Source organism: Acinonyx jubatus, chromosome F2, assembly GCF_027475565.1.
Source record: "Acinonyx jubatus isolate Ajub_Pintada_27869175 chromosome F2, VMU_Ajub_asm_v1.0, whole genome shotgun sequence".
Classification (NCBI taxonomy): domain Eukaryota; kingdom Metazoa; phylum Chordata; class Mammalia; order Carnivora; family Felidae; genus Acinonyx; species Acinonyx jubatus.
Window position 1 is genome coordinate 11415426 of NC_069394.1, and position 25610 is coordinate 11441035.

A 25610-nucleotide genomic window follows, 5' to 3' on the forward strand; every position below is an offset into this window, starting at 1 on the left:
CTTTCTTTCTTTCTCTCTCTCTCTTTCCTCCTTTCCTTTCCTTTCCTTCCTTTCCTCTTTCTTTTTTTTTAACTTTTTTTTTTTTAACGTTTATTTATTTTTGAGACAGAGAGAGACAGAGCACGGGCAGGGGAGGGGCAGAGAGAGAGGGAGACACAGAATCGGAAGCAGGCTCCAGGCTCCGAGCCATCAGCCCAGAGCCCGATGCGGGGCTCAAACTCACGTACCGCAAGATCGTGACCTGAGCCGAAGTCGGACACTTAACCTACTGAGCCACCCAGGCGCCCCTCTTTCTTTCTTTCTTTCTTTCTTTCTTTCTTTCTTTCTTTCTTTCTTTCTTTCTTTCTTTCTTTCTTTCTTTCTTCCTTCCTTCCTTCCTTCCTTCCTTCCTTCCTTCCTTCCTTCCTTCCTTCCTTTCTTCCTTTTTCTTTCCTTCCTTCTCTTTCTTTCCTTCCTTCCTTCCCTCTTCCTCTTCCCCATACTCCTCCTCCTCTTCCTCCTCCTGCCTCCTCCTCCTCTTCCTCCTCTTCCTCTTCCTCTTCCTCTTCCTCTTTCCCATCCACTTTCCCGTCTACTTTCAGCAAGCATTCATGAGACATGAACTGTGTGCCGGGGTTTGGGGCAGGTGCCCCAGGACAGAGATTAGCAGATTGTAGGCAGTGCGCACAGAGTCCTGGACTGTAGGAGGGGATGGACATAAAAACAAATCATTGCATTAATATGCAAAGTGTTAAAGTCCTCAACATTTTAAAACTCGGAAAATGACGATACACATTGTTTAGGGGGTATAAGCTTATGTGTTAACAGTAAAAAGAGGGGCATCTGGGTCACTCAGTCAGATAAGCGTCTAACTTTTGGTTTCGGCTCAGGTCATGACCTCATAGTTTCGTGGGTTCGAGCCCCGCATCGGGCTCTGTGCTGGCGGTGCAGAGCCTGCTTGGGATTCTCTGTCTGTCTGTCTGTCTGTCTCTGCCCCTCCCCTGCTCATGCTATCTCTGTCTCTCTCTCAAAATAAATATATAAACTTAAAAAAAAAAGTAAAAAGAAATGCATGGCAGTGATAAATGCTCAGTTCAGGAGAGTGCTTACCTCTGGGGAATTGGGGAGATAAATATGATTGGGGGAGTGTGGTGCTGGGGGACTTTGTATTCGTTATATTTTATTCCTCAGGCTGGATGATGGGTACAAGAGATGGTTTGATTATTCTTTATGTATTTTTTGTGTGTATCTTAAATATTGCACTGTGAAACTTTTTTAAAGTTTATGTATTTATTTTGAGAGAAAGCGTATGTGGGGAAGGGGCGGAGAGAGAGAGGGAGAGAATCTGAAGCAGGCTCTGCACTCTCAACAGTTTGAGCCTGACAGGGGGCTCGAACTCAAGAACCACGAGATCATGACCTGAGCTGACATCAAGAGTTCGGCCGCTTAACTGACTGAGCCACCCGGTGCCCCATACACAGTAAAACTTTTAAAATAGAATTGTAAGCAAGAGGTTATTTGGAGACGCTAGCCTACGAGGGATTCTAGCCAGATATAGAAGTTTCTCCTGTCTGTACATCTGGCCAAGCACAGGGCTTGGCCAAGCTTACACTCTCAGGATGTGTTGATGTGAACCCTGCCTGGAGGGGCTGGGAAAAGTTTTATAGAGAAGGTGACAGTTTGTACTGAGTTTCGAAGTTCCATACTAGGAATAGCATTTCAGACAAAGGGAACAGCATATGCAAAAGCAAGCAGGCCAGCATTCAAGGAACCGCAAGGTGTGTGTGGCTGCATCAGCTCAGCTTTGGGGCAGTCCTGCAGCGCGTTTTGCTTGTCATCGTTTCTACTTAGAATGGCCCAGAATCCAGGTTTGTTTGGAGTTGACTCAGGATAGATTCCCCTCTGGTATTAGAAGCAAGTCAATTTTCAGAGAGTGCTTCAGTGTTATCAGGGCCTCAGCTTTGTGAGAGCTGGTGTCAGTCCAAGGAGATTGGCTTCAGCTTCAAGCGCAGGAAGCCGCTGGTAAACTGAGACTCTGATAAAGGAGTTGGACCTGTAGAGCGTAAAAGCCGGTGACAAAGATCGTCTTGTACAGAAAAGAGCCAAGGCTGCCATTGTGTCACGTTAAAGACCCATCTGGGAAAACGCTCCAAAGAGCGGGGAGGGGCAGAAGGGCAGTCTTTCTGTTTAGTGGCTCTGGGAATAATGTATATTCAAGATGGTTTTCTTTGAAAACATTTGCAAAGCCAGCAGAGCCCTCGGGAGAGTCCGATTAAAGCGGTGATGGGGAATTTCACCCGTGCTTAATCAGAGACATCGACTCTTTTCTGGGCCTCACTCTTCCCCTCCCCACTGTTGTCTTTATTTGTGGAAACATGTTCATTGGGGGTTCGTTAAGGCTGGTCCTGGGCATCACCCCTCTTTGCCCACTTTGATCTCTGGGAAGTCATCTGCTTCCCGCGGGATCCTTGGGGCTCCCAGGCTCCTTTCCATCTTGGCCACTTGTGTTCAAATTCAGGCCAGACTCTCATCCATACTTGACAAGAGAGGTAATTCTCCACACCCCAGGTTCCTACCCGGACCGAGGAAGGACATGGTTTGAGGGCAGGTGTCACTTAGCCGCGGTCTGCTGCAGTGACCACGTGAGGAGCCAGACGCCTCGGGAGGTGAGATGACAGCGTACGTTCTGGAAGGGGGCGACCTCAACGCCTGACACTTTATTTGGAACACAGGTTCCTCCACCGAAGGTTGTCTTCAACTAACCTGCATGTCCACGGCTTTTTAAATGCCGTCTTGATGAGCTGCGTGACAGGAGTGGGGGACGGGGAGCCACCTTAGCTGCATGATCTACAAGGAACTTAGCGCACATCTCCCACCGGGGACCAATTAATTCTGCAGGAAGTTATGGTTTACATTTTCCCTGGGAACACAGGCACTGCGCACCATCCACGGCCCTTGGCCCTCCAAGATCTTCCCTGCAAGGTCTGCTTAATCACCATCCTCCTTGAAAACTCACAGCATTTCCCCCTGATTTTATTAGCTAGTCTTTACCCGCATTTCATCTGCTTTCTCTTAACCACTTTTTTTTTGGGGGGGGGGTGTGTTTATAGACCTAGAGTAAACATAAATCCTTGGTTTTAATTAGGAAGCCAGCGATGGCCAGAAGAAGAGTCTCCTTCTCTGCATTTCTCTTGCATTGTGGATGTGGACAGGAGAACAGATGGAGGCAGGGTACCCTGATGGCTGATAGAATGACCTGGGGTGAAGAATTGCATGGTCTCCCACCCCCTCAATAGACCATGTGCCCTGATTCAGCTCAAGTTACATCTTGACATTATCTGCAATGATCACTTGACATTACCCGTAATTCTTTCATTCATTCACTCATCGATTCACCAGAGGGACATCACTTTTTGTAACACCATTTCATTGTCAGACCCTAGTGATGTTGGCTTGTGTTCACTCTGCGTTTCTGCCCCTACAGTGGAGCATAGATAGCGTGGGTGCTCAGTAAATATTTGTTTAATGAATACACGAGTGCCTGACATTCCGTCATTAGCAATCCTTTTTTTTTTTTCTTTTAATCGCAGGCTCTGTCTCCTTGTATCTTAAAAAATGCCCAGAGGGAGGGTATGGAATCCCAACAATAAATTGATCACAGGAGGGCAGATGGAATTCTGTGGTTCTTGGAGAGAGGGAGAGCCAGAAGCTGGCCGGGGTGTCCAGTGTGTGGAGAGTGGGATTAGTGGCCCAGCATCCATGCTTTTGGAGACACACTGGTCTAGAAACCAAGTGTGTGTGTGTGTGTGTGTGTGGGGGGGGGTGATGCCAGATTCTTACCTTACATGCCTGCGCATTCATTCTGCCCCCATTGCATGCCATGGTGGAGTAGATCCTGTGGATACAGTGATGTGTGAGGTCTAAGAGTCCCTTTTTCCTCTAGGCCAGGGAGTTTCGATTGAAGGACAGTGATGATACAGGGAGCTGTGAGCTCATGATGGGGGAGGGGACATTGAACTCAGCCAGAGAGACCAAGGAGGGCTTCCTAGAGGAAGAGGCATCCAAAAGGGCAGGGGCTGTATTTTATTACTCTTCAGATTCCTAGCCCTAAGCAAAGTGCCTTGCACCTAACAGGTGTTCAGTGAATGATGAATGAATGAATGTATGAAAGGGTTTAGTAAACTGGAAAATGGGGTACAAATGGCAGGTGTTGGCATCCTGATTTGTGGAGGGTTGAGGAGGGGCACCTGAGATTAGCTTTATCTCCCATTTTCGGAGGACTGACTGTTGCCGAGAGCCGGGGTGTGCCCTGGGGCACCTAGGGTGTCTGCTTCTGCCTTTGTCACCCCCATTCAGGGAAGCAGACTGCCCAGGGCTTGAAATTTTTAACCAACTCAGTAGCCAGCACCCGTTCTGGTAGGATCCAGATTTGGGCACGCAGCCCTTGTCCTCTGGGTCGGTCCTAGGGCTGGCAGCTGACTAAGCAGGTAGCTATGCGTGTGTGTGTGTGTGTGTGTGTGTGTGTGTAGATGTGGAGTAATGCCCAGCGAATGCTTAAAAAGGTCTGCAGCATATATTCAGATCACCTCTAACCCTCCGTCCAGCTGCCGTCCCCAAAGTGAAAGTGACTTTTCCTCTAGTTGACTGGACTTCTGGAAGTCAGGGACGGCAGCGGATTTATCTTTGTAACCCAGACACCCAGCGTAGGACGTGATACATCTGGGTCTTGGGACAGTTTGCAGAATGCATGCATGCATGCACGCGTGAACACATGAATGAATGAACTTCAGGTAATGGCAATGGAGTTATCCAGAATGCATCTGCAGCCTAATGTCTTTATGGGGTAGAGGGAGAGGGATGTTTTTCTGGAAGTGACCTTTCGCTACTACTTTAGATGTTTTGCAATAGCAGATACTTGAAATTCTGCTTGACACTTGCTCTCTGTGGTGAGAGATGAAGAAACCCTTCCTTTGTTCACACTTGGCTCTGGTGCTGTGTAGACACAGGCAGGGGCCTGTCCCTCACATCTGCCACCCTGGGAGTTTCTGAGTCCACTCTGGGGGACCAGTAATAGAGAGAAAGGGCTCATGGACCTACAGTTAATTTCTACAGTCTTGGTGAATTGGTATGTCTCATGGACACTTTCTATATTTTGGGGTGCTCAGCATCCTGCCCACCTTCCTGTTTGGGGGAACATCCAGTATGTAGGTCTTGGAAGGGGATGGAGCTCTGGCTCTCAGTAGGGAGGTGGAGGCAGACCAGACATTCTTTCTTCCCGCCTCCACTCGGCCACTTGGCATTGGTTCTGGCTGAGTTCCGCAATGAAAGCGGGGGTAGTGAGCAGCTCTTCCGAACTGGAGTCCAGTTGAGAATGGCAGGTGTCCTAAGCAGATGTCCTGTGGTGTGGCCTGGCTCATATTTCCACTCTGCCCAGTCCCCTTTGGTCCTTAATCCCAGCCTGGTTCTCCAGCCTGCCTGTTGCTCCTGGGGCTTTCTGTTATGTTCTCATCAAATTCCTTTTCTCCATAAAATAGTCATAGCTGACTCCTGTTGTCTGTAATCAATAACCCGGACTGACCTGCATGGCTGAGGCCACAGTGAGGCACTCGTCGCTGATGGGCACCTTGGTAACCTGGTGAGAGAAGTGAGCTTGCTTTGGATGCTCCCCTGTCTCCTCCCTCCTCCCTTTTGTGATATAGACCCCACCGAGCTCATTCACATTTCTTTTTTTTTTTTTAACGTTTTATTTATTTTTGAGAGACAGAGTGTGAGCCGGGGAGGGGCAGAGAGAGAGGGAGACACAGAGTCGGAAGTAGGCTCCAGGCTCTGAGCTGTCAGCACAGAGCCCGACGTGGGGCTCCGACTGGTTTACTGCAAGATCGTGACCTGAGCTGAAGTCGGAAGCCCAACCGACTGAGCCACCCAGGTGCCCCTCATTCACATTTCTTGAAGACTCAGTCTCTTGCAGTTCAGGTCAGTGAACATCGGGGCACCTACTGTGTGTCATGTTGTGTTGTCCGAAAGCACAGGGATACAGAGATAGTCCGTAATCCTGGACAGTAAGGGGCTTACAGTCCAGAGGTGGGGAGATGGGTATATCGTTGGATAATTCCGCTCAGCAAGGTGGCAGAATAGAGCCATGCAACGGTGCTGCATTTGTGTAGGTGACTCCTCATCCCAATGAGGGACCCACAAGTAAGAGGTGGGGTGAGGAGGATGCAGGGAGTTAGCGAGACTGCCCAGATAGATAAGAGTTTTGCAAAAGGGCTCAGTGTAACCAAACCCAGGGAGGTGACCGGTATTACAGCGGGTGGGGAGGCAGAGGATGGTCGATGGTCAGTCTGGAAGGGAAGGCAAAAGTCTAAATATGGGTATGCCAGGGGCCAGCAGACATTTTCTGTAAAGAACCAGATGGTAGGGGAGGGTAGGTGATGGGCATTGAAGAGGGCATCTTTTGGGATGAGCACTGGGTGTTGTATGGAAACTAATTTGACAATAAATTTCATATAAAAAAAAAAAGAACCAGATGGTACATTTTTAGGCATTGTGGGCCATATGGTCACAAGCGATCTACTCTGCCATGGTAGCACCTGAGCAGCCATAGACAATCTATAAATGAGTGGGTATGGCTGTATTCCAATAAAACTTTATTGACAGAAACAGATGGTTGACCTCCTTTGGCCCATGAGCTGTAGTTTGCTGACCTCTGTTATACACCATACTAAGGAGTTTGTACTTTATGTTGAGTTTATGGAGAACAGATGTGCTTCTGGTTGCTGGTAACAAGAAACTCAACTCAAGGTGGCTCAGCGAGGAAAGGAAATTAATGAACACGTGTCACTGAAACATCCAAGTAGGTAAGCTTTAGGTGGCATTTGTTCTGGGCCCTGGCTCATTTCTCTGTTCTCTCAGCTCTGTCCTCCCCTATGAACTTCATCCTCAGGCTGCCTCCCTCCTGGTGGTAATGTAGGTTCAGCAGTTCCAGCCTTCACATCTACTTCTCTTCTCCAAATCTTACTGGACGACTTTAGGTCACGTGCACACCCTGGAGCCAATCCTGTGGCCAGGAGAATGCTGTGTGCTGATAGGCTAAGGGTCCAGACAAGGGCCGCCCCTAAGGGAGGCGTGGCCAGCCCTGCCCAAGCCACAGGGCTGCTGCCTAGTGGTGGACAAGGGTGGGTTGTGTCCACTCATGAGAGTATTGTAAGTAGACAAGTGATGTAGCCAGACACATGATTTCTAGAAAAATCTCTCTGGTGACATGGTGGGAAGGAGCCAGGCTAGAGGCAGGACACTGTTAGGAGGTTGTTTCTGAGCCTGGGAGCCAGAAGCAGGGCAGTGGTGCTGGACAGTGGAGGGAGAGAATGGGATTGTTAGAGCTTGTATCTAATTTAACATGCGATGGAGAGGGAGGGAGTGAGAAAGACAAAGTTACCAAGAAACATCGTCTCTAGCTTGGCGACTAGGAGAACTAGATGGGGAGCCTGGGTGTAAGGGAAGACGTGGCGTTCTGTGACGAACAAGGTGAACTAGCAGGTGGAACTTTTACCCCAGGTCACCCACCTGGCTTTACTTCCATGCCCACCCACCGTAGACCCCATCTTTGATTTTTAGAATTTAGGGACAGCCAGGAAAAGCTGTTTCCACAGAGGAAAGGTCGTTCTTCCCCCTTAACCTCTCTGCCTTTCTGCCCTGGTTGCCAGGGTGCTCAGAGCCAAATTTATGCTTGATCACCAGCAGCCGTAAAGGGCCCTTGGGTTCAGTCTGTTTGTTTGTCTCCGCTGTCATTTTCTTTGTCTGTTTATTATCTTCATCTATCCTTTTTTTGCTGCAGGTTATCCCCAATCTCTTTTGGAAGGAGGCAGGGTATATACAAATAAATGACAAAGAAAGGAGGAAATAAGGACACTGTGTTGATCCAGGGGCTGAATTTCTACCCCCTTTCTTAAATATTTGGTCTGAATTAAATTCTTCTCACCTGTGCCAGGCTGGCTGCTCTTGCACAGTAGAGATTTTCGGTTCCTGGAGGAAGGGGCCTGTGTCTCTTTCACTTCAGTGCCTCCAGTATTTATCACAGTGCCTGGTACATACTACGTGCTCCCTAACGGTCTGGAAAAATGAAGTGAATTGATGGCCAAGTCATGTGTTAGCTTCCTCAGTGCTGTTCGGGGGTGGCCGGGAGGATTGTTTCTCACTCTTTGACAAGTCGGCATGATGCTGGGGAGGATATTTTAACCTCTTCCAATTCATTTTTCATACTGCTCCAGATCTTTTGAAAAATGTATATCAGACCATGCCGTCCCTCTGCTAAAAACCCTCAGTGGCTTTCTGTTGTCATTTAAAAACTGAACAAAACCCAAGGTCCTGGGGATCCAGCCCCTGCCTCCTGAGTTCCCTGTTGCGTCTCTGCCTTTCCTTGCCTGTTGTCGCTGCCCCCCGCCCCACCCCCACCCCCACCCCCCAGCTTCTTTACGTTCCCTGGAGGACTGGGCTCTTCCTGCCCTTGGTGCATGCTGTTCCCTCTGCCTGATCACTGTGTCCCTGGGTCTCTGCAGATCGACTTCCCTACATAGATCTTCCCTTTCACCTCAGCACCCTGTTCCTTCCCGTCAAAGCTCTCCTCTCCATTTGGATGTGGTGTGTGTGGCTTGTGGGCCTGGGTGTTGGGTCTCCCCACCCCCAAAAGGTAGAGGCCCCGTTCTGTCTGTTTGTTTACCTTGGATCCCTAGAGTCTTGCCCCACAGCTGGCACTTGGTAAGTACTTGCTCAGTAAATGCTTGTCCAGTGAAAGTAGGCTGATCGTTCCTCCATTTACCCAGTATTTACTGAGCACATCCTGGGTGCCAGGCAGGCACTGTGCTACATTAGACTTGGGGATACAGTGGAGAACAAAAGAGACATAATGTCTGTCTTTCTAGATTTTTCATTTTGGCTCCCCAGCCTGCTGCCTTTAAACCACGTCTTGCTTTTTATCTAAATTCCTTCATTCATATATATGTACTTGTATGCACGTATGTACATACATAGATGTAAGTGTATTTATGAAACAATCGTTTACCGAACGCCTGTGTTCTCTATATAAAATGTGCTTTTAGGCATATAAACCTGTCTGCATATGTAAAATGTGCACATAAACGTTTGTATGTGTATATGAAAAAAGCCTTTTCCAAACACTGTATACCAGAAATAAAAACACGTTTATGTATACAAAGCACGCATATACAGTGTATACGTTTACGTGGTTCCCGGTGTTTACTGGGTACCCGTTCTGTGCCCACATCGTGCTGGGCACTAGGGGAGCACACTCCAGTAGAAGAGATGGGGAGGAAGGCACCATTTCCATCTGTCGGGAAGGCCCTAAAGCTGATGGGGACAAGGCAGAGAGGTGGCCCTGGGCAGGGTGACTATAAGACGGGAGTGGGGAGGAGCATCAGGCCTGCAGGTCCTGGGTTCTGGACGCCACCTGTAACCAGAGCAGAGTCGGGTCCTGCTTGTTCCTTCCCATTCCCTTGATGAGGACGGTCTGGCGTGGTGCCTGCTGAGGGAACCGTTCTGGTGGCTCCTTACATACTGACTTAAGTGCTTGCCAGAATCAGAGATCGTCTGAGGACTAACTTAATTTGGGTTTTTTTAAGATAATCAGTGAGGTGGAAATTTCATAACACCCAGAGGCTTAGATCTCATGCAGACATCTCTTTTTCCCTTAGTCTTGACTGTGGGGTCGGGGGGGGGGGGGGAGTCAGGTCAGGTGAAAATTAAAGGCATCGCCCCCCTCCCTCACATACCCTCTGTCATCTAGAACTTGACCATTTGTCCAAGTCTTCTTCTCAGGACTTACCATTCTCTTCCCCTCTTCCCTCCTAGGTTTTGAAGACAAAATGAGGGCCCTTTCAGTTCCTTTATGCCCCACGTGGTCCCCTAGGACAGGGCTCCCGAGGGCTTCTTTAGTGGTGGGGGTTCTAGATCGCCTGCATGAGCCCTACCTGCTGGCCACGTCCTGCACTGGCGATTATTGAGGCACATGGTAGACAGAATAATGGTCCCCCAGTGACACCCCATCCTAATCCCCAGAGCCTGTGAATACCATGCCTTCCATGGCAACAGGGACCTGCAGATGTGACTAAGTTCAAGTTCCTGAGATGGGAAAATCAGCCTGGGTTATCTGGTGGGCCTCATAAGAGGGAGGGTCAGAGTCGGGGAAGTAGGTGAATGAATGGCAGAAATGGGGTCAGAATCAGAGATACAAGGAAGCCACCCTACTTACTGGCTTTGAGGGTGGGGGAGGGGCACAGACCAGGGGACACAGCAGCCACCAGAAACCGGAGAACACATTCTCCCCCAGAGTCCCCGGAGGGAGGGTATTGATTTCATTCACCTTCATTCAAACCCAGTAAAACCCTGTCTGGGTTTCTGACCTCCAGAATTAAAAGATAATAAATTTGTGTTGTTTTAAGCTGCTACATTTGTGGTCATTGCAACAGCAGCAGTAGGAAACTAATACAAGGTGTATTTTATTTATTATAAAATCTACCCGTTACAGTTACAGTTCAGTGGTTTTTAGTCCCTTTACCCCTGGTGCAACCATGACCATAATGCAGTTCTAGGATATTTTCATCACCCCAATAAGATCTTTTATATGCATTTACAGTTACTCCCTGTCCCCAGCCCCAGGTAAACCACTAATCTGCTTTTGCCCCTCTAAATTTGTCTCTAAACTTTTCTCTCGGGCATTTCATGTAAGTGGAATCATATAGTATGTGGTTTCTGTGTCTTGCTTTTGTACTGATTCTAATGTTCTTAAGGTTCACGTGCAATGTCAAGTGCGTGAGTACTTTGCTCCTTTTTATTGTGGGATAATGATCCATTGTACAGACACACCGTGTCGTCTCTACTCCACGGTGGGTAGACATTTAGGTTGTTTTCGGTTTAGGACTCTGACAGATAACGCTGCTACAAACATTCCTGTGCGAGTCTCTGTGTAGGCATGGGTTTTAGTTTCTCCTGGGCAGATACATAGGAGTGAAATTTGCTGGGTTGTGTAGAGTTTTATGTTAACTTTTTGAGGACCTGCTGAACTATTTTCCGAAGTGGTTACACTAACGTTTTTAATGCCCACCAGCACTTTATGAGGGCTCCCTCTACCTGGCTTTTCATTCGCAAAGGCTGGTGGGTAGCAAAGGGGCTGAGCAGATGCATGCACGCACATGTGTGCTCGTGTGTATGCACCTACAGCACATTTTAAAGAGATTGTTTCCACTACCTGTAACTGGCTGTAGCAGGAGTTAAAGACAATAAAAAGTGTTCTCTTTTCTGGGCTTTGAAGAAAGAAGTTCCAGCAGCTTCCCTGCACCCCTTTTCTTCCTTGCCCCAGTATAAGCCTCCGTAAATAGTCTGTTGGGGTTCTCGATCTGTGATCTTTGATCCTTCTTACATTCTCTTATCATCAGATTTCTTTTGAGCCGTTGCCAGAATTTGCAGCTGGGGCATTGGGTGAGACCTGATTTTGGTACTTTTACTATAAGCAGAGAGACAGAAGTTCACGCCATGAGTGGAAGGCTTCGGTCCCCGTGCTTTTCTTCTTCACCCCAGCAGGTCTGCCACAGCATTAGAAGCCCCCTCCCGCCCCCCCAGGTCGAGCTTCTGCTTGTAAGTTCTGCTTTTCCCCCTCGTCTGAGCAAGTCTAGACTCCTCACTGGGTGCGGCTGGGGGCTGGGGAGCAGATGCAGAGGTTCAGCCTATAGATAGATAGACTGCTTAGAGGCGGTGTGGTGGAGAGGGCCCCTGGCCCTGCTGTGGGGTGCGTGATACAGAGCGAGATCCAGACATAAAGCGTGGTTAGGGAGACCCCTGTCTGTTCCTCACTGACAACAGTAAACAGAACACAAGCTTAATTTTGGACAGAGAACGTTAAAGGAATCCTGTAAGTGTTACATAGTCTATTTATTGCTGTGTGTGGAAAAGGACCATATAGATTTTGGTGACTGACGTTAACTTCCATTGGATCCCATGAGGAAAAAAGTAAGTAATTTTACAGTGATGTTAGAGGTTTTCAGTCTGAGGAGAAACCCTGCTATGGGCTTCTAAACCCATTCGTAGGTGACTGGGTTATTGTGCTGGACCCTGCTGGCCAAGGGGTGGTCGGCCCCCAGGCAGGTGATGCTGCACCCAAGGGGTGGGGTGTGGATGGGATGGTGTCAGCTGGCCTGAGCAGTTGAGGGGTTGATGGGTGGCAGGAGGGGAAAGATTCAGAGAATCTAGGGCGATGGCCTCGGTCAGCAGATTGGCCGAGGCCTAAAGCAGAGCTCAAGAGGGACTCAGCCCCTGTTCAGTGGAGGTATTACCGCCATTTTTGAAAAGGAAGAAACAGGCTCAGAGAGGCTAAGTATCTTATCCAAGGCCACACAGTGAGTGAAAGGAACAGCCAGAAATCCAACTTCCAGGCTGTTCCTGAAATCACCTTTACCTTGCAAGATGCTTTTTCTTTTTCTTTTTAATTCTTTTTCTTTTTCTTTTTTTTTTTTTTTTTTACATTTATTTATTTTTGATAGAGAGAGACAGAGCACAAGCAGGGGAGGGGCAGAGAGAGGAGACACAGAATCCGAAGCAGGCTCCAGACTCCCAGCTGTCAGCACAGAGCCTGATGCGGGGCTCGAACTCACAAACCGCGAGATTATGACCTGAGCTGAAGTCAGACGCTCAACCGACTGAGCCACCCAGGCACCCCAACAAGATGCTTTTTCTTCAGAGATTAACGAGATAGATGCAACACAACACTTTGCCGTGAACGAACGTCCTCATGACGACTTGCTGGGTCCAGGAGAGGGTAGACATTTTCACAAAGACATTTCACCACCTAGGTCTCCACATTAGGAAGTGGAGACTGCCTGTCATTGCACAACCAGCCCCTGTGACTGTCTGTGTCGCCACTGTTACGGGTGGTAGAGAGGGTGAGAAAGCCACACTAAGTCTAAGGCTGCCAGTAACCACAGGAGCCCCGTTTTTCAGATGAGATGTAGTGCAAAGAGCAGAAAATACATATAGAGTTTCCCTGTGGCTTACATAATTTTAAGTGAGGGTGTGTTAAGTAGCATTGTAATAAAGTAAAATGGAGGTGAAGTTATTTATAACTTTGTGGAGGGGGAAGCAGAGAACCCGGTGTTTGCCCTGGCTCCTCTGCCTCTCAGCGGGGTGACCCCAGGTGTCAGTTCACTTCTTGGAATTTCAGTTTCCACTTCTGTAAAATGGGAAGGTTGCCCCAGAAGATCTCTAAAACCCATTTTGGCATTAACTCTGCACACTGTGGCGATAAATACTGTCAGTTTACGTTTAGTCCAGAGAAGTTTTATGCGTGGATATTTTTCCCTATGGCCTTGGATGAAATTTACACAACTGGCCGGTTTCAGTGGGAAACAACCCCCTAATTTACATAACAAAGGCTTATGTATCCCAGAGCATCTTCGTCTTGGTGGGTGTTAGAGAGCTTTGGGGAGGGTTTTGATAACTTTTGAAGGGTAGAGGCTGTGTTTATGAGGTTCTATCAGCACTAACTCCCTCTGCATGAAAAGGGGGGCTTTGACCTCAGTGGAGGGGCTGCAGGTTACAGAACATGCGGGGAGCGCCTGGGTGGCTTTCCCCTGCTCGTATTCTCTTTCTCTCAAAATAAGTAAATAAGTTTAAATTTTTTTTTTTTAAAGTACATGAGGGGCATAAGCTCTTGTCCTCAAAGAGCTTTTGACATCGATTGGAATTGTAAAAACACCTACCTTGTGCAACATGACTTATGAAGCCGACTGTGCAGATGCCCGCGGAGGAACAGGGGAGCTGTCTTCAGGGCCCAGGGGCCTTGTAAGTGGTGTGAAAGGAATCTACATCACAATCCGTAGGCACTGCGAGGGGCCTGTGAAGGATTTGCAAATTAGAACAGGCAGTGTGGGAGGTGCGGACAAGAGCCTGGGGTCTGAGGTCCACAGTGAGAGAGGGATGCTCTGTGTGCCCCATGCAGAAGGCCGAGGGCCTGGAGCCAGCCTCCCTGGGGGCCCTCAACAAGCCACTGCGTCAGGCCTGAAAGGGCAGCCGGGGCAGGAAGCAGGGCCTGGCAGCGACTGACCAGCAGGTCTCGTAAACCCACCGAGGATGGTGTGCATCAGGTGCTTTAGGCTGCAAGTGACAGAAACCAAACTCAGGCCAGCTTAGGTTTAAAAAGGATAATTTCTTGTGTCAAGTAGCTAAACAGGCATGGCTGATCCAGGGGCCGGGTTTTGTCTGTCTCTTGGCCCTCCACCCTTTCTTACTTGTTTCTTAGGCAGACCCTCTTTCCCAGACAGCAAGAGCCAGCCGGCGGCAGTGTGGGCCCAGGCTTATGTCTTCTCATGTTGACCACCCCACGGGGGAAACCAGGCGTCCTTCTCGCGGCGTCTGCAGCCCGAGTGCTAGAGAAACCTCTTATTAGCCACTCAGGGTCACATGCCCATTCTTGAACCTCAGGAGGACTCCCATGGCTAGTTAGGGTCACCTGCCTGTTCTGGAGCCAGCCATGGGTTCTAGAAGATTCTGTGCTTTGACCACTCTCCCCTAGCTAACATACTGGCCACAGGAACATGTGGAGGGGAGGGCTGGGGATGCCCCATTGGAAAAGTGGGTGCTATTACCAGAAGGGGTGTGGAAGCTGGGCAGGCAACACGTCAGCTGTGCATTGCCCCGGGGGGGCTCAGCATCCACTGGTTAGGGAGGCTTCTGGTGAAGCGATGACCTGAACTTGGATGGAGTGAGTGGCCTAGAGGGACAGAGGTGCGGTGGTTCCGTGGCCTGTCCTCAGTGCCACTACCATTGCCACATGAACCAGTCTCCCCCTCCCTCCCTCTCTCTTCTTCCGGCAAACATTAAGGCCTTGTCCCTCCTCGAATCACCCCCAAATTTTGTGCGCATTCTTCATGCCCCTCACCTGTGCCCGGGGGTGATGGTCAGAATGTTTAACCCACCAGGGTAATTTCTGGAAGCCTGTTTTTAATCCTTTCCTTGCTGGATCCTGGGGGGAGGGGTGTCAGGGAGCGCTGGGGGGCATAGAGGCACTGAGGGTAGGGCTCTGGGCAGCAACCAGTCCCCACTCCGTTCCAGATATTTCTTATTTTATGGGCTGATACAGCCATGCTGGGGTGGAGCAGGGGCTCACTTCCTGCTTGTGTGACAGCTTCTGGGGAGGGGCTGGAGTAGTGTGGTCCTTGCTTCCATCCCCTCCCCCAACCCCTGCCAACGTTCATACCCTCAGATGATTTTCAGTGAGCTTTTCTCGGAGCAAATATGCCATTGATTCTTGTGGAGGTTGATTGAGAAAAGCAGGGGTGATTGCATTGGAGATGGCAGCTTTCCCCCACTCACCCCGGGCTCTTGGCTGGCTCTGTGCGGTTGCTCAAGATCGACTGCCCTTTCTCTGAGGTTCTCCCAGGCCACCTCTGCCCACACTACTCTCTTTGCATCTTTTTTTTTTTTCTTCCTGTAGACAGTTCAGGTTTATAGGCCTTGGAGAGTGCAAATATTTGATTTTAATTAAGGAAGTCTGGAATGAGGAATAGAAAAAAGCTACTTCTCACTTATTTCTGGGGGCTCTGGCAGGGCGGAGTGGGGATGAGTCTGGTGCCTTCAGACACCTCAACAGCCATCTGGTCCTCCAGGGGGGTCCAGGCACCCAAGAGGAGGGGTCAGGAGAGGAGCCGTGAGGTGGGCCAGCTGGCCCAGGGTGGCCCCAGGGGAAGAGATGGGGGTAAATAGGGCAGGAGGATGCACACTCTGGAAGCTCTTGTGGGCCAGAATCTGGAGCACGGAGCAGGTGATGAACAATGTTAGCGCTTCCTGCTGGCTGACCCAAGGTGCCCATCTGGTCTCTTTGATTGATCTCAGCTAATAATCTTCCCCACAATCTTGAGTGATAAAATTATCATTCCCATTTTATAGTTGAGGAACCTGAGCCCAGAGAGGTTAAGAAATCCATCTAAGATCACCCAGCTGCCAAGTGGCAACCCAGGTGAGTCAAGACTCCAAAGCTGTGCCCAAACTGTCCCTCCACCGTATAGTGCCCAAAGGGTGTTCTTAGAAGAGCCCCCAGACTGTTTTGAGGATAGGTGGGGTCCTAGAACTGAAAGCCCTAGAATACTGAGAATTTATCTGGACTGGCAGCCTGCATATTGACCAAGAAAGGGAGAAAAGAAAAAGGTGTATGTTTTGTGTGTGTGTGTGGAGTGAGGGTGGGGGAGGCAGTGGGGCAGCAGCCTGGGGTATCAGGAAGAGGAAGAACCCAGGAGCCCAGAGTTCCTGTCCCAGCCCTGCCCCCAGTGTCATGGGGCCTTGGGTGAGTCATACCATCTCTAGGAGCTGGTTTCCTTTTCAGTGAAATGAGGGTAAGAACCACAATAATAGCATTTATTGTGGGCTTCCTCAGTGCTAGGACCAGCCCTGAGACACAGGACCAGCGTGGACCTCAGCATTTGCCCTGGGGTGCTCAGAGGTTAGTGGGCAAGAAGGACACCCTCCACCCCACCAGTGCTGCACATGAGACATTAGACAGGTTCGTCCTTGGACCGGTGGGTCCTGGGGAGCCAGAAGGTGCTCTTCAAGTTGGGTTGTGAGGGAGGGGGGCAGCTTGAAGGGCCCTACAGCCTTCTCAGTGCTGCCCCTGCAGCAAGGGGAAGGAACCATTAAGAAAGGGACTTCTTGGAGCGCCTGGCTGGCTCAGTCGGAGAAGCTTGTAACTCTAGATCTTGGGGTCGTGAGTTTGAGCCCCACACTGGGTGTTAAAAAAGGTGGGGAGGACTTTTTCCTGCAGCCTTAGGTAGTATTTCTTTCTGTGGGTGATCCTTCTCATCTTGGCTGCATATAAGAATCCCCTTCTCAGGGGCACCTGGGTAACTCAGTTGGGCATCCGACTCTTGACTTCGGCCCAGGTCATGGAGATCTCGCGGTTCTCAACAGTGCAGAGCCTGCTTGGGATTCTCACTCTCCCTTCCTCTCTCTGTCCCACCTCCCTCAAAAAAAAAAAAAAAACTTTAGAAAAAGAATCCCCTTCCCAAGCATTCAGATGCAGAATACTGAGTCCCCAGCTGCGCAGCAATCACCTGAGAGCTTTTTGCAAACACCAGTTCCCAGTCCTGGGGAACACTTGGTTTTTGAACAGCTTTCAGGGTGATGCTGATTTGCAGCTTGCCCCTGGGGGGGTACATACCGCCCATTCCTGCCGCTTGGGGATGGATTCCTTAGGGCCTGGGGAGGTGGGCAGGCTCCAGAGAGCACCTGCTGCCCTGGGGTGGAGGTGGGGGGGTTCCTTGCTGGCAGCCTGCAGGAGGGAGCAGGTGCGTAGGGGGCTGTGCGCTGTGAAGGATGTGCTCCAGGGTGGTCCTCCCCCCCCCCCCCCCCCCCCCAGCACGCTCTGCTCCACCTGCCCCATGTCCCTGGTTCCTCTGCACTGCCTCCTCCCTTCTCTGTGACCAGCCTGGATCCCTGCTCCTGGCTCTGTGTAGGGCCACGCTCAGGTGAGCTGGCTCAGTGTCTCCTAGATACCCAGTGCCCGCTGCCCCAGGGTGCCTTCTGATGGGGCTCAGTGACAGCCCTCGACAGGCCTGGGACAGAAATCAAGTCCTGGCGAGCCCCGTGGGACAGCTGTGGCAGTTTAGAATCTGAATTTAAACCTGATGCATATTTTGAAGATCTGGTTGAAATGATTCCCATTCATTCGCTTTTGGGGTTCAGAGTCAAAATTTTTTTTTAAGCATTTTTACATAGATTTGGTTTACTTGCTTCTAAAGAAATCCTGTTTCTTGAAGTTCAGCGGGCCAGCCACTTCCTGAACATTGTCCCCTAGTAAATTTGGAAGGATTACAGATGAAGAAATGTGTTTCCCCAAGAAGGTGTGACACATTTGTAAATGAGGGAGTTGGTCCAGGATTTGGACCGAGGTCTGTCTGACTTCAAAGCTCATTCGTCTGCACAGCAGTGGACCCTGGTTCTGTGTATGTAACACTGGAGCTGAGCTGCCCAGTGCAGTAGCCACTAGCCACATGGGGTGATTTAAGTTTAAAGTAATTAAAATTAATTAAAATGTAAAAACTCAGCTTCTCAGTTCACCGAGCCAGAAGGCGGGTGCCAAGTAATGACGCGTGGCTGGTGCTGCCTTACTGGACGTCGCGGATGTTGCCGAAAGTTCTTTTGGACAGTGGTGGGCTACAGGGACCAGTTGGCACAGATAGGGCTCCAGGCCCAGCCTGGATGTCTGAGCACAGTTAGCGGAAGGAGCAGTGAGCAGGCTGTCTGACCTGACTGGTATCCCCTGCTAGAGTGACCAGCCATCCTGCTTTGCTTGAGGAACTGAGGGGTTTGCTTTGGAACTGAGGGGTTTCCTGGGACTTGGGACTTTCCTTGCTAGAGCTGGGAATTTCCCTGATAAACGGGGATGCATTGGTCACTCTCTTCACGACCCAGTTTCCATGTAAGTGTCACTGCTGTGCCCGGTCCAGGACATAAAGAATTTAACAAAGAGTCACTCAGAGCTCCGAAGTGAGCTAGCTGAATAAGCGATGGCATCATTCAGGTATAGTGAGAACAGTGCTCTGGGAAAGGGAGCATCGGGGTAAGGTGTGCCCAGCAGGGGCCCCTGTCTACACTGAAGGCTCTCTGAATGGGGACTGAGAGTGGACATCTGGGAAGCAGGTCACCAGGTGAAGGAGTCTGGAAATGGGAGGAAGCTAAGTGATCGTCTCTGGGTAGTGAGTAGTGGGAATACTTGGGAGCCAGTTGTGACTCTATAGAATCAGGGAGTTAGACCAGAAGTAATATTCTGCACCTCAGGGCTCCTGGGTGGCTCAGTCGGTTAAGCAAGCATCTGACTTCGGCTCAGGTCATGATTTCACGGTTCGTGTGTTCGAGCCCTGCATCAGGCTCTGTGCTGACAGAGCCTTCTCTCTCTAGGAGAGAAGGGAGGAAAGGAAGACGGTAATTAGGAGACACCGTTGCTGACTGTCCCAGGCCTGGAGCCGGGAGGAAGGTGTGCCCATGTGGCATCTCATAGTCTTCAAGAAGGAGAGTTACAACCTCCGTGAAGACAGTGTGCTTTATTCCTCCAAATGTTAGGATGGCAAAATATTTGAAGTTAAGCTTGGCTACTTTTGTTGGGGGGGGGAACCCCAAGCCAGAGAATTTTTTTAAACTTGGGGTGGACCCTAGAATCAGTTACGTTATCTCAAAAGAACCCCAAATATGCGTGGGATTCGTATCTCTGGGCACGCATTGGAAGTCAGGAGGATTTTGTATGTTCCCTGTGTTAGGACTGTAGAAAGTTGATATATATTTAACTATGCTTACGTGCATGTGGATGCATGCAGAACCTTCATGTATAATCCTTAATATTTGAAGCACATTCTTGGGGATTAGGCATATGTCTGGTTTTGCAAATAAAAGCAATGCTGAAGATCGTGGGTCCTGTTGTCAGGTAAGATTGCCATAGTTAGTTAGCGATAGTTGTGATTAGGAAATTAAAAACACCTGAGACTATGTTTCAAGGGACCTCTCTGCCCAGTATATTAGCTGCTTTTCTGGACTGTGTACTTGGCAAATTAATAATAATAATAATAATAATGATAATATGTAGTGACAGAGTCATGGAGAACCTGGTTAATAGAAAAGATTGTATCCTGAATAGATCCAGGAACACTTTAGAAACTCCAGCATAGGGGAGGGCTCTGGAACTGTCCTGGGGAGATGGCACCCGCCATAGCATGAGTCTGGGAGTGTGTCCTCTAGGGATCCTCTGTAGCTCCATTACAGTGGGGGTTCCAGACATGGCAGTTTTCCCAACAACAAAAATGAATCAGCCAGGACCAATTGGAATCCCTTGCGTGAGGCCTTCACAGGACCATCTCACACTAGTAACTCAGTGCTTGGCCAACCAGAGGGTTAAATGAAAACGTGAGTTACACCAGTTTTAATATTCAGGTACTATCCGTGTCTAGCTATCTAAAGTACTGTATACACTTGATCATACAGAAACTAAAATTAGTTCTTCTACTAGTGACACAAGGTGCCGACCATCAAGGTGCTTCTGATCTCATTGAAAGAGCCAAATGTTGGGAGCTAATGCAAATGGCGGAGAAGGCAATGTCAAGTTCAGGGAACGATGGACGTGAACTGCAGTTCTTCCCTTAACGTTGTTGTCCCCAACTATCACCTCCCCGTTTCTGCTTCTCGTTCAGGCTGGGTGTCTGGGGCTGCCTCTGTGACCCTGTCCTTTGTGTTTCTTCGTCACCCCATGGCTGCTCTGTCAGAGCCCTGGTGTTGCAGGAGCCAGTCTGCGTGCTCCCCTGAGCATGAGGTCTTTTGAGAGGGCCTCTCTGTCATCTTCTCCATCTCTCTTGCCCCTTTGACTCTTCCTGGCCAGTGACAGTCATCCTTACGTTCTTTTTTTGTTTTTTGTTTTTTTTTAAGTTTATTTATTTTGAGAGAGAGAGAGGGCTGAGGGAGCAGAGAGGGAGAGAGAGAGAGAGAGAGAGAGAGAGGGAGAGAGAATTACAAGTAGGCTCTGCACCATCAGCGTGGAGCCCGATGCGGGGCTTGAACTCCCGAACCGTGGGATCATGACCTGAGCCAAAGTCGGATGCTTAACCAACTGAGCCCCCCAGGCACCCCCAGTCAGCACTATATTCTTACTGAGCAACCAAGCTGTTACTAGCCAAAGGCCCTTGTGTGATCACATTTGACCTTGTCTTAGGGCTGCAGTAACAAAATACCACACACTGGGTGGCTTATAGACTACGGGTTTTTCTCATTGGCTGGAGGCTGGAAGCTGGTAATTAGGGCACCACCATGGTCAGCTGAGTGCCCTCTTCTGGGTCACAAGATTTCTCCCTGTGTCCTCATACGGTGGTAGTGGTGAAGGAGCTCGCAAGGTCCTCTTTTATAAGGCTACTAGCCCCATCCATGAGGGCTCCCTTCTCATGACCTGAGCACTTCCCAAAGGCGCCACCTCCTAATACTGCCACATTGGGTGTTGGGATTCCAGTGTGTGAATTTTAGGAGAACACAACCTTTTAGACCATAGCACTTGTTAGTGACATATAATATACACATAAAGAAGTGCACATCATGATTATTTTTGTACGTGGTTTTTTGTTAAATTTTTTTTTAATGTTTATTTGTTTTTGAGACAGAGAGAAACAAAGCATAAGCAGGTGAGGACAGAGAGAGAGAGGGAGACACAGAATCCGAAGCAGGCTCCAGGCTCAGAGCTGTCAGCACAGAGCCCAATGCGGGTCAGATCATGACTGAGCCACCCAGGCGTCCCTGTACGTGTTTTTTTTTTTTTTTTTTTTTTTTTTTTTTAATGTACGTGTCTTTATTATTTTTGTACATCATTATTTTTGAGTCCAGCTGATTTAAAACCTGACAGAGTAGATGTTTGGACACGGAAGGCATAGGGATGCAGGGTGTAGCTTGCTCAGGTACAAGCAACAGAAGGGTTATTCTGACCAGTGTGAATCCTGAACTGGGGACAGCAAATCCTCCAGCATAGCTGCTGGTCTCCTGTTGTGGCACAGCATGAGGAGAGGATGAGGACAGACCAGTTTCATCTGAGCAGGACAGAGCCAGAGGTTCGGACATTTTCATAGAGAAGAGCTCCTTGTTTGGGTTAAGAAATTACATTTTGTTTTTTAAAACAGATTTGTGGTTTCTCAGAACTGAGGGGTGATGTGAACACGTGGAACAGTCACCTTCCTGGGGCACCTGGGTGGCTCAGTCGGTGAAGCATCCGACTCTTGGTTTAAGCTCCTCCATTGATGCTCTCACGGTTCGGGAGGTTGAGCCCAACGTTGAGCTCTTCGCTGACGGTGCAGGGCCTGCTTGGGATTCTCTCTCTCTCCCTCTCCCTCAACCCCACTTGTGTGTTCTCTCTCTCTCTCTCGCTTTCTCAAGATAAATAAACTTAAAAAAAAATCACCTAGCTTAGTTCTACTTTTAATTTTTTGAGGAGCTTCCACAGTATTTTCCAGATGGGTGATGGGCATTAAGGAGGGCACTTGTCGGGATGAGCCCTGGGTGTTATATATATGTAAGTGATGAATCACTGGGTTCTACTCCTGAAACCAATCCTACATTGTATGTTAAGTAACTGGAGGAAAAAAAAAACCCACCAAGGGGCACCTGGGTGGCTCAGTTGGTGGTGAAGCTTCGGACTTGGGCTCAGGTCATGATCTTATGGTTTGTGAGTTTGAGCCCCGCATCGGGCTGTCTGCTGTCAGCACAGAGCTCGCTTCAGATCCTCTGTCTCCCTCTCTCTCTTCCCCCAGCTGTCATGCGTGCTTTCTCTCTCTCAAGAATAAATAAACATTAAAAAAAAAATCACCTTCCTAACTCAGGTTCAGGGAGGCAGTGGTAGGCAAGTTGGCTCAGAGACCATTTGTAACTAATTGCCATGTTAGCGTTTCCAAGTAACTATGGAAACTGCTAAGCATTAACAGGTAGCTTTTTCTGGGCCCCTTGAATAGGTAGATAAGCCAGCTACCTGAGCAATGATCATATTTAATTTTTTCCCCACAAAATTATAAAAAGAACTGGTTTGCTTAAAAGTCTGTTTTAATAAGTGTGTAAAATACTGCCCTAATTTTTTTTTTACGTTCTTGTTAAGCTCTCCAAATACTGTCAAATGGGTTTCAGCCTACTTGAGAAGAATTATCATGAATTCTGAATAATGATAATTATTATAAATAGCTCCTCTTCATTGAGTGTTTGGTATATATTAGCCACTGTTCTGGGGGGAAAGTTTTATTAAATAAGTGATTAAGGGTTGTTGGAAATATTACAGAGCTCTTGTAATTGAACAGGATTATGGGTATACGTCAACAATTTTATTACCAGAGATAGAATGAATCATGGCTAAGAAAAAAACAGCAAGTGATAAACAAGCCAATAAAATTACAAGATGAATTCACTGCGGAGAAAGAGTAATTATTTCAGTTATTTTTTTGTGCTTAATTAACATTTATTAAGTGTCCTCTGGGTCACAGGCACTGTTAGGTACTTTTACATCTGCTATTTTATTTAATTACGAGGAGTTCTTCACTTCCAGATAAGATTTCCCATGGGCTTCCTTTGACTAATGAGTTATTCTAAGCCGGTCCTGCTTGCACATTAAGTCACCTGGGGAGCCAGAAAACCACGGTGCTGGGGTTTCATCCTTAGAGAGTGTTTGATTGTACAGGGTTGGGACCCAGCAGCAGGGTTTAAAAAAAAACTTTCCTCCCTCTCCCATGAGCTCTGGTTACATCAGCCGGGGTGAGAACCACTGTATTACACTATTTGAGATGTTATTTCAACTGCAGAAAAATATTGACTTAAACTCTTGAGCAATGAGTTTGCTAGGCCAGGTGGAATAAGTAAACCACCTGTTTTCCTTTTTCTGTTTCCTATGAGCTGGGATGTGGGAAGTGTCAGAACAACTGCTGAATGAAGCAGGCTTCAAAGTGTTGCCCTAAATGTCTCCGACCCAGAATGTCCCAGTGCACTTAATGTTTCCCCGGGTTGTGCTCTGCGGCATTTATCACGCCAGTGACTTGCTTAAGGTTTGGGTTTTTTTGTTTTTTTTTTTTTAAGGAAAAAATAAAAGACTATTTAGGGAAATTCTACACTAGAGGTTAATTCCTTTTAATGAAATACATACATATATACAGAGAACAGATCTGTGAATAAAAAAAATTAAAGAGGACACGGAGAATTGTGAGGAATTCTTTTGTGGAGGGATTATAGGTTGAAATGGCGTCTTTCAAAATCGTCTTTGACGTCATAGTAAAATGGTTTAACATCAAAACATTAAAAAAAACCAACAACGAAGGTTGTTGGTTTAGGGAGCTCAACTTTTCTTTAAACATTGTTATAGCCTGAGATCACATAATGGAGAGTTATCCTAAAAAAATGATCCATAATCGAAAACATACCCAGTCCCTAAAATATCCATGGTCATCTTCACAAATAGATTTGCTTCAATGGGAAATTTTAGTCCTGCCTAGAAAAACCCAGGGATCTTATGGTGTAATTGGTGGAGGGGGAAAAAAAAAAAGCTTCCATTAGTTCTGTCAACGTTAAACATTTTCCCTGAAAATAAATTAACATTTCTGGTAGAGCCTTCCCCTTAAGAACGTTGTGGCCTTATGAGGCACCTGGGTGGTTCAGTCGGTTGAGCGTCAGACTTCAGCTCAGGTCATGATCTCACCACTCATGAGTTCGAGCCCTGCGTGAGCCTAGAACCTCCTTCAGATTCTGTGCCTCCCTCTCTCTCTGCCCCCTAACCCACCCACATTCTGTCTCTGTCTGTCTCAAAAATAAATAAACATCAAAAAAAATTTAAAAAATAATCTTGTGGCCTTTTAAAAATATTATGTTGCATTTGCTAAGACTTGGGCAAGTCAGTCACTCTTTTGGACCTGGGATTCTTCACTGGTATAACGAGGGGATCGTCAGTGTCCAGGTGGGGCTTCACTCAGCCCCCAGATTCGTCTGTAGAGCAGTGGGGGAATGTGTCGAGGTGGCCCCTTGAGGGGTCTGTAGGTCTTCCAGCCTGGCCTCAGAGCTGCTGGGGGAGAGGGGGCATCTTGATGTGTGTTCATTTGCAGAAAGAGAAAATCAGTTCAGTCCTGTATGCATTTTTGAGGACCTACTATGCATCAGGCAGAATCCCAGGTGCTGGGACTAACAGGGTGACCAAACTCAGTGTTAGCCCTCAGGTAGCTTAAAATGACCTGAAGGAGGCAGAGACACCGGTAATTCCAGCATTTCTTCAGCTAGCTCAGGGGCTGGGTGGGAAAAGGGGGTCGGTGGGAAGACAGACTGTATGTGTGAGCTCTGGATGGTTTTTTTTTTTTTTTTTTTTTTTTAGAAACAAATGACAAATAAAAGACAGTTTCCTCTTTGACTCACTCTGTCCAGCCACTCCTGAGGGGAAAAGAAAGAGGAAGGAGGAGGGCCCACGTTGGGTGGTTGGGACTTCCTCTGTGCCCTGGAGTGGACCCAGGGGCTCCTGCATGCTGATGAAAGGGCTCTCAGGGCAGGAGGACCTGAGGTCTCAGAAAACCACAGAACCAGCCCTTAGGGGACAGAGGGACCTCAGGAGGTTACCTAGTCCAGGGAAGTTACCTTGGCAAGCCCACCTGCCTGCATATCCAGGTCTGTATATCCTACATCTTCTCTTCCTGTCTCTTGTCCTTGACCACGTGAACCAGCAAGGAACCAGCAAGTTAGCCTGCGGGCCTTTGCATATGCTGTGATTCTTTTTTTTTTTTTTAATTCTTTTTTTTTTTTTTTTTTTTGACAGAGAGAGAGACACACACAGAGTGTGAACGGGGAAGGGGCAGAGAGAGGGAGAGACACAGAATCCGAAGCAGGCCCCAGGCTCTCAGCTGTCAGTACAGAGCCCGTCGCTGGGCTCAAACTCACAGACTGCGAGGTCATGACCTGAGTAGAAGTAGGGCGCTTAACCTACTGAGCCACCCAGGCACCTGCATGTGCGGTCCATTCTGCTTGGATCCCCTCCTATCTGGGCTGGGCAAAGTCTAACTTGTCTTTTTGTTTTCAGCTTAGATATCACCTCCTTGGGGAAGCCTTTC

The 25610-nt window shown here is 48.4% G+C and overlaps 1 protein-coding gene and 1 long non-coding RNA gene across 8 annotated transcripts in view; one reads left to right on the forward strand and one right to left on the reverse strand.

Moving 5' to 3' along the window:
* The window catches only part of CYRIB (CYFIP related Rac1 interactor B), a 147399-nt gene that overhangs the window by 15083 nt on the left and 106706 nt on the right, over positions 1-25610 (forward strand). The window lies entirely within an intron of this gene.
* On the reverse strand, positions 8924-10189 carry LOC113600566 (uncharacterized). Its single transcript, XR_003421568.2, has 2 exons — positions 9818-10189; positions 8924-9442 (listed from the first exon to the last, which is right to left on the reverse strand). It is a non-coding gene; the product is annotated as an uncharacterized LOC113600566 (long non-coding RNA).